The sequence below is a fragment of the Echinops telfairi genome, unplaced genomic scaffold (genome assembly GCF_000313985.2).
Source record: "Echinops telfairi isolate 266 unplaced genomic scaffold, ASM31398v2 ScPeMD7_6;HRSCAF=24_0, whole genome shotgun sequence".
Taxonomy (NCBI): domain Eukaryota; kingdom Metazoa; phylum Chordata; class Mammalia; order Afrosoricida; family Tenrecidae; genus Echinops; species Echinops telfairi.
This window is the reverse complement of record NW_022103902.1, coordinates 7,346,805-7,355,609: the sequence shown is the minus strand read 5'-3', so window position 1 is coordinate 7,355,609 and position 8,805 is coordinate 7,346,805.

Below are 8,805 nucleotides of genomic sequence, written 5' to 3'. Positions count from 1 at the left end.
TCAAGGCTGACATTTTCTTCCCTTTCTTTGGAGGGCGTACATCTTTCCTTCTGATCAGGGACTGAATCTGATCAGGAAGGCTGTTCTGTAATGTCTAGAGCACCACTCAGTCATTTCTTAAGACCCAATCTAAATGTCAGGAGACCTTCTGTGATAATCTGCTTTGAGCTCATGACTCTTATTTATTCTCCGTACTAGTTTATCTCTTTATTATAGTATGTGTCGGTTATTGCATTTTCCACCTGACCAGGCAAGAAACTACATTCAGAGGACTGTCTTATTCAAATGTATGTCAATACATACCACAAAGTAGGAAGTCAATATTCATTGATTAACTCCACTGTTTGATCTGATTGGTGGTAATTCCTAGCCAAGTAAGATGATGGTATCACAGTGGTATAGGCAAAAGCAAACTTTTACTGTATGACGGAGCCTTCCAGAAGAAGAAGTCACATCAGACAGTTTCCCTCCTATCACTATTCAGTTACTGCCATCTCCTTATGTTTTGGGAATCATAGTGTTTTCTGTTGCTGGTAATTTACCTTTATTGACTGTGCTATAACATCAGTGCTATTTGAAAGCATAACCTTAGAAAAATTGAAAGAACCTGATAAAAATTCACTGACACACAAGAAAAGGTTAATTTTATTTCTCCTAACAATTTATATTTTTGAGATTTCATGAATTTCAACTAACAAAATGCAGTGCCATTGAGCTGCTTCTAACTCACAGCAACTCTGCTAGACAGTGTAGAACGGCCCGTTGGGTTTCAGAGGCTTTATATTTTTGTAAGAGTAGAAAGCTTTGTCTCATTCTCCCTTGGGGTGGCTTATTAGGTTTGAACCACTGAAGTTAGCAGCTTAATGCATAGCCTACGATATACCACCAGGGTTTTTTATGTAAGTTTAGAAGACGTCTAACACCTCTGCTCAAAGGTCAAATATTTTAAGCAGAATCACTTTTTAAGTTTCAATGTTTCCGTCTATTTCTCATAAACATCATCCGTGGTTAAAAATGTTATTGACCTATGCCTTTGGAAACACCTAACCATTCCATCTTACCCTTCTGGCAACCTTGTTCTAGATCAGCGGTTCTCAACCTGTGGGTTGTTATCCCTTTGGGGGCCGAATGATCCTTTCACAGGGTCGCCCGATTCATAACAGTAGCAAAATTACAGTTATGAAGTAGCAATGAAAATAATTTTATGGTTGGGGGGATCATCACAGCATGAGGAACTGTATTAAAGGGTTGCGGCCTTAGGAAGGTTGAGAACCACTGTTCTAGACCCTGACATTGATTATAGATTTATATTAGGTAGGCTTATGGGATGATTCTTGTGCACTCTGTGGCATCTTTTAAACCTCTGATCCTAAGCCCACTTTGGGAACAGTTGTGGAAAGTTTCAACCGGCTTTGTGCCAACATTACCTTACCTCAATCAAGCATGCATCGAGAATCTAGCTTCTTGTCCTCCCAAGTCCTCTCTGAAGTAACGGCGTGCTTGGCCAGGGGAGCAGCTCGGTTCTCACGAGACAGTGCTGCATTATCTGTTAGCAGTGGGGGAACACCGGTTAACACTGTCTTGTTTTTGCTGGAGTTTCTTACTCTTTTGTTCCCTGTCTACTTCCCTAACTCTCTTGCTTCTTGGAGTGTCATGTTCTCAAATAAAATGGGTCTATTAGGTTAAGACAGTATGTATGTAGGTTCTTGGTGGATTGTACAGTCCAATAATGAAATATTCCGTGACTCTGTATAGACCAACATATATTCAGGAAAGTGCAGTTTATGATAATATTGCTGGTTTTGCGTTTTTCCTGTATGAAAGCACACCATTCTTCCTGAAGCTTGACTGCTTAAGGAAACAGTGGGTACAAACTAGCTCATAATGAATAAGCAAATGTGTATTTGATGACAACGCTAATGATTTTTCCTTTGAAGAGGCCCTCTCTAATTTGGTTGTATCCATCAATGTAACAAGGCAGAGCCCCGGTCGACTAAATCAGGCAGAGCTCTGTGTGGCACTGAAAACAAGCACATCACATTCCTTGCTCTTTCGTAACAAAGCCGGGTCTTTCCCTGCTGTAATCCTTTTTGCTAAGAAACTCAAATGAAAATGTAAAACATATGATAAGAATTCTATCAGGGATTTTGCTGCTCATGAAGAAATGAAAAGGAGGTGGGGTATTAGGAGTAAACTCAGTTTGACCACATGCAGCAGCATGGAAGCAATCACCAGTCGGTGCCATCCTGACCCACCACCTGGAAGGGGTCCATATTCGGGCCCATTCCCCAAAGGGTGACCCAACAGAATGCGGGTGATTTCAAAGATGTGAGTGCGTCAAAAGACGGGCTCCCATGAGGCAGTGCAAACTCATGTGGAACAGGAGTTCTTAATGGAGGCAAGTCCACAATGAGCAGCTAGCAGACCTTTTTTACAACGATGAAAACATTTTGGTGATCTGAACGTTGGCGTGGATCTACTGGCTTTGGCGAATAGTTAACTGATACTTGTTATAAATCTTCAGAGGCAGTTCCACCCAATGACGTACTGTATGTTCTGCCCGGCTTCTCAGAGTCATTCGCGATAAGGCTTTATTTATGCTCACTTCTAAATTTCATTAAATGGAAGCTAGTATACTAGGATCAATTTTCATGGAAAACAAGAATATACCTGTACTCTGAATGAAAATATTTTGTGAAACTTGAAAAGCCCTTTGGCTAATTGTTTTCAAAAGCACATGTCTGCCCCATACATTGTCTTTCTCTGAAGCCTGGCATGAACCCAGGAGACATTGAAGCTTGTGCTTTTCCCCATGCCCACCTCAGTGGCACTGGATTCAGATGATTTCCACTCATCTGTCCTCAAGCTACTCGATCTTTTCAATTGCTCTCTCTAATCTATGGAGATGCCCATCAAATACTGTCATTTTCAGTTCTAGGATTTCATTTTGTTCATTGAAAAACATTTTCTGCGTCTCCACGTAGTCCCCTACTGCTTTATCTATTACTCTTATGTTTCTTTAGAAATAATTTTTAATATTTTTTTTCTTTTAATTTAAAACATTTTTACCACAGTGATATTCAAGTTCCTGCGTACTAATTTGGACATCTGCATGTTTCCACGGATTTGTCACAAAGGTAAGACTGCGGAGCTATGGGGTAAGAATGGCCTTTTCAAGAAAAAGATCTGCGTCATTTATATACACTCATTGCCCCGGAGTTGATCCAGCCCCTGGCAACCCTGCAGGGCAGATCTGGCTCTCTGGGTTTCTAAACTAAAGGTTTATGGGTTTGCAGCCTTGAGGTTAGTACTCCAACATGCCCCCCACAACAGCAGCAGGGCTCCTTTGTCAACTGGATTAAACTCAATAATCCCTGCAGTGGAGTCAATTCTGACCCACAGTGGCTCTGTAGGGCAGGGTAGAACTGGCCCTGCGGGTTCCCAAGGCTGTGACTCTTTATGGGAGTAGAAAGCCTCATCTTGCTCCTGTGGAGTGGCTTAGTTCTGAACTGATGACCTCTTAGATCGCAGCCCAACATGTAACCACTACACAACCAGGGCTCTGGGTCAATTGGATAGCCATGTGAAAATAAAACTGACCGCTACTTCACACTGGTTCCTAGATCTAAGGATTAAAAGAAAATGAGTATTTTCCCAGATGGTAAGATACCAAGTATAATAGAATATTGATAAATTAGATTTCAATAAAAAATAGGAATTTACATTCATCAAAATATATCAATGAACTAGTTAAAATTCAAAGTACATTAAAAAGGCGTGTTTTTGCATTCATAGCTGGAAATGGATTCACAACAAGAAAATATAAAAGTTGCCTAACAATCAATTAGAAAAACAACACAGAGACATATGTACTTTAATGAATAAGCTATCCAAATGGCTAATCATAGCATGAAAAGATGCTTTCTTTCAGTACTCATCAGAGAAGTGCAAATTAAAACCCCACAGCTACCAAATGTTGGTGAAGAGTTGGAACAACAAGAACTCTCATGATAAACTTCTGGAGGTGCTGTAAATATAAAAAACCCTTTGTCAGTATCAACTACAGCTCTGGCCATAGGCATACCTTAGGGCCCACTTTAGGTAAATACCCCAACAGAGCCAAGTGTTCACGTGAACAAACATGTAGAACACTAGTCACAGCAGTATTATTTGTATTACTTCAAACCTGGGAATAGATTTAACATCTCATAATACTATACAGCAAAGTAAATTGTGTTATATTCATGCAATAGAATGACTTACAACATAAAATAAATTATTCTACAGATATGAGTGTTTTTACAAAAATGAGTCTTCTCATGTGAAATTCAAAAATTGATAAAACTATGTATCTGGGGATAAGGCAGGGGTTATATTTGGGGAGAATTGCAGGTAGTGATGAGGCAGGAGTATTAAAGATGTTAGTAGCATTCCATTTCTTGATCTAGTGGTAATTCCAAGACTTTGCTTTACTCTGAACTTTCCTGTTTATACTGTGTTTCAGGAAAAGTTAAATATATATAATTTTCTTCTTCAATTTCATGGTCGAGCACATTCAGTAAGTTGCCATATTCGTATTCACTGGAACACTCCACATCTGACGACTAAAGGGACGCAGGCATTTCAAGTTGCCTTTCGTGGGTTGGGATTATGGATAATTTTTCTTATTTTCTGGTGTCTTCTTCCCAAATTTGCACAGTGGACATTTATTAGTTGGGGTGGTGGAAGCGATACAAATCCAATTTTCTCCAAATACTCCTGCGTTGTTTTTTATCCTTATTCAAGGTCTTGGTCCTTGTGGCTAGATGCAGGAAGAAAAGAAGGCATGGGGGAGCGCCAGCCCCCCGCAGGGGGAAACGGGCATTGCGAGGTTAAGCATGGAAATCCAGGGTCTGTAAAAATCCTTTTACATCGTTAAAGGATCTCTGGGTCGGAATCGACTGGCTGGCAGCGAGTATGCGTTTGCCGAACAGTGTATTGAAAGAAACATGGACCGATACGCGACAGGGGCTATTCACGGTCTGCAAATCTACTAGGCACTAGCTGGCTTTTGCAGAAGCAGTCGGGGGTCTCCGTGCTTAAGACTCCGGGCTGCAAAGCGGCCCGAGGTTGCAATGCTTTACCTGGCGCGGCGCTCGCGGGCGTGGGAGCAGCTCTGGGCTCCGCAGCCGGGGACGCTGCGCAGTGGCACCCGGGACCCCCCAACGAGCGTGCATACCTCCTCGCGCGCACCTGCTGCCCAAAGAGGGTGCCCGGCCCGCCCTGGCTGCTCGGCAAGGCTCACCGCGGAGCGGGAGCGTCCCGTTCCGGGCTCGCCACCAGGATAGCACGGGTCCCCTCTGGAGAAGGATGGAGGACCCAACCGAGCGCTCAGCGAGAGTTTTCCATTCTTTCCCCCGGCGCCGGCGGCCGCCCGCGCGCGTGTCACACGCGAGCGGGTTCTTAACTTTGCGAGGAACGGCGCGTGCGTGCGGCGGGCCCGGGGGCGCATGCGCACAGGCCCCTCGCCAGCCCTCCGCGCAGGCCCGGCGGCTCCCAGCCCCGCGCCCCGCCCACCGAGGGACCCGGCGCCCGGGCGGGAAGGGGGAGGCGCGCATGCGCCGTTTGCAGCGTCGAGGTGGTGCTTCTTTGCGGAACGCTGTGACCGTCGGGTGTGGATGTCAAGTCCACCTTGAACTACGGCCACTATTTGACCCACACGAAAGACCACTTCAGTAAGAACAAGGCATCTCCCGCGCGAAGGTTTTCAAAGGCTGCGCTCTGGACACGTTAGGGAGTGCTTTGTTGTGAATGTTTCACAACCATCTACCTCGTGAGGTGCCTGCAGCCCCTTGCACCCCGAGGTGTGGGCCCCAGTCCCAGACACGGTCGGAGGGGGGAGAGGGACAAAGGAACCTCAGCGAGGATTACTGTCCTAATGATGGCACTCCAGTCCTCACACGTAGACATTGAACGTTATTGCAGAATAGATATTTTACGTTCCGTTTTTTTCCCCATTTGTCTCCAAAATGTTTTTGTTTGTCCCACTCTTGGTTAGTAAGCTGTGAGTCTAAGACATAGCGTTGTCGTGCTTCCTTGGGGGTTTTCAAGGGACAACGTCTCCCCCAGCGCTTTGTTTCTGGTGTTGTCCTGTTGAGAAGTCCAGGCCAGTGGCATGGTTCCGTTTGGATACTTGGATAATCTAATACTTCCTTATTAGATTCACATTGAGGATGTGCACTAGCATATTTACCCCGGTGGGGTGGAAGTCTATGAAGGCGGTAGTATATCTAGTTTTATCCTTTGTCAAAATATTATCTAGCTCTCCGAACAATTTTCAATTGATTAAGCTCCCCTCCCCCCGTGATTTGAGATATTACTTTTATCACATACATGAAGAGACATGACTTTCTATGCTGTCCCAGAGTCTATATGTATACAGAACTTTGTATTTTCCCGTTGATCTGATATGTCCCCAAATCTGGTCTGTCTGATTGCTGCCTCCTACCTTTTTTTTGCTTCCTTTGATTTTAGTGTTTATATGGATAATTTTTCTCACTTATTTTTTTCCACATAAAGTCCGGAATTTAGTTTGAGAAAAAATGCATTCCCAATGGGACTAATTTTGATGTTTTTTTTCTTGGAGAATTAGGTTTATTCTTTCTTTTGTTCAAGTTTTGCATCTTTCAAGACAGACTTAATGTTTTGTCTCATGCTGATATTATATATTTCCTATGTTTATTCTTAGAGCATTTCTCTTTTTTGTTGATAACATAAATGGGGTCTTCTACTTTTCCGTACAATTCTTCATTGCTTAAATAGATGAGGTAATGATTTCTATATGTAATTTTTATATCTTGCTACCATATTGAACCTCCTATTGCTTCTGTGGATTTTCTTATGATTCTGTCTCATGCCTAATTATACTTTTATATAAAGTACAAACTGCTCATCTTTGGCTCATAGGAGATGCTTCATGTTGGCTCCCATGTCCATTTGACATAAACTCAAACTATTGATAACTTTCTCTTCTTACGTATTTACTGCCCTAAAAATTCTGTCAACTATTGCTCAAATAAGCCGTCATTAGTTCATGTGAAAATGGTATTTGGAGACTACACTCTATGTGCACTTAAGGATGGGCGTGGCTAAATGGCTTAGAATTATTTCACAGACTTTTCAGTGGTGTAAGATTTAGAAAATATGTAATTTTTTGAAGACAGATAAAAACACCATGAATTTGAACTGATATTTCAGATCGAAACAAAAAGTCTTGGGCTTTTAATTAATTGATTTGTTTTTAAAATGCATTTTCTCTCACATTGAAATTTGTTTCCTAATTATTTTTATTATAATCATTTACTTTTAATATACATATTTCAAACAGTTTGTGGAAAAGTTCTATTATCTTTTAATTCTGTTTTCGTGAAGTTTCTGAAGTCCCCTATGTATAAATTTCAAAATAACAATGCCAGTATTTCAACTGCTAACTGTAGTTTAATACAGTCAGGTTAATTTGTCAGTCTGTTATCAAATCTAGACTTCATAATAAATTTGAAAACAATGCAAAAAAAAAATCCAAATTAGGAGTGGGCATGGGGAGAGAGTAATCCCTAAATATTTATAACTTTATAAATAGAACATCTAATTCATTTGTTAAACTTTCATTTTTATTGATTTAAATATTTAAATATATACATCTTATTCTGAATATTCAGTAGCTGTACCTGATGTCATGTTTTCCTTAGTTCTTTTGTAGAAAATCTTAACATTAGTTGGCGTTTTTCCATTTCAGCCAAACTATGTTTAATAGAAACGGTTAATGATTAGCCTTGTCATATGTCTGATGAGAACCACTAGTTTCATCTTTTTGTAATTTGTGGAGATGTTTCAATATTTAACAGTTCTTAAATATATTGCATATTTATTTTGCTAAAAGAAGTATACCAAAGTCTTCTGTTAGCTGTGTATATCTATTTCTCTCTGCGTATATTGTAATTTCCATGTTGTGGAAATTAGCTGCTGTGTTATTTGCTGCATGAAAGTTTATAAGTATTTCATTTTCTCTGTGAATTGCAGCCTTTATAAGGTTTGAAGTATTTTGCTTAGTTCCCAGTAATAGCTTGTGGCCTGGATTATACTTCACTGGTTTCAAATGTTCAATTCTTGTTAGTTTGCATTTTATTGGTTCACTTTCGTCCATCCTCATTCATATTTCTGAGTTGTTTTGACTTAGAGATGTCTTTGATGTACAGTATAAAGTTGGATTTTGCTTTCAGAGAAATCTGTCATATTGTCTTTTAATAGAAAGATTAAGCCCACTTCTATTTCAGGCTCTGATTGAGACATTTGGTTTCAGTATTTCATGGCGTATGATATGATAGTTTCACAGGTGATGGTGATAGGTCCTCTTGGGGAAAATAAAGGAAAAGAAGGATGGGAGGAGACATTGGCGAGCCACTATTTTCAATAGGTTGCTAAGGAAGACTTCTTACTGAAGGTAACTTTTGCAAAAACACTCAAAGGAGGTGAAAACTATGAGTTATTTGAAGAGTGCGGTTAGACTATCAGACAGAGAAAACATCAAGGACAAAGGCTCAAGGTTTAAGTGTACCTGCTCTGTTTCCAAGGAAAGCAAGAAGGCTCAAGTGAGGACAGTGGAGTCAGCAGGAGATAAGGCCAGAGGGCAGGAAGTGAAGAGGACCAGCTAGGGACCTGCAGATCCTAGGAAGGAAATGAGGACCGTCTTTCCTATACCGATCCACTTGTGCTCCCCAGAAGATATATTGATGGGTTAGCCGCAGCATCAATGAATGCAGACTGAGC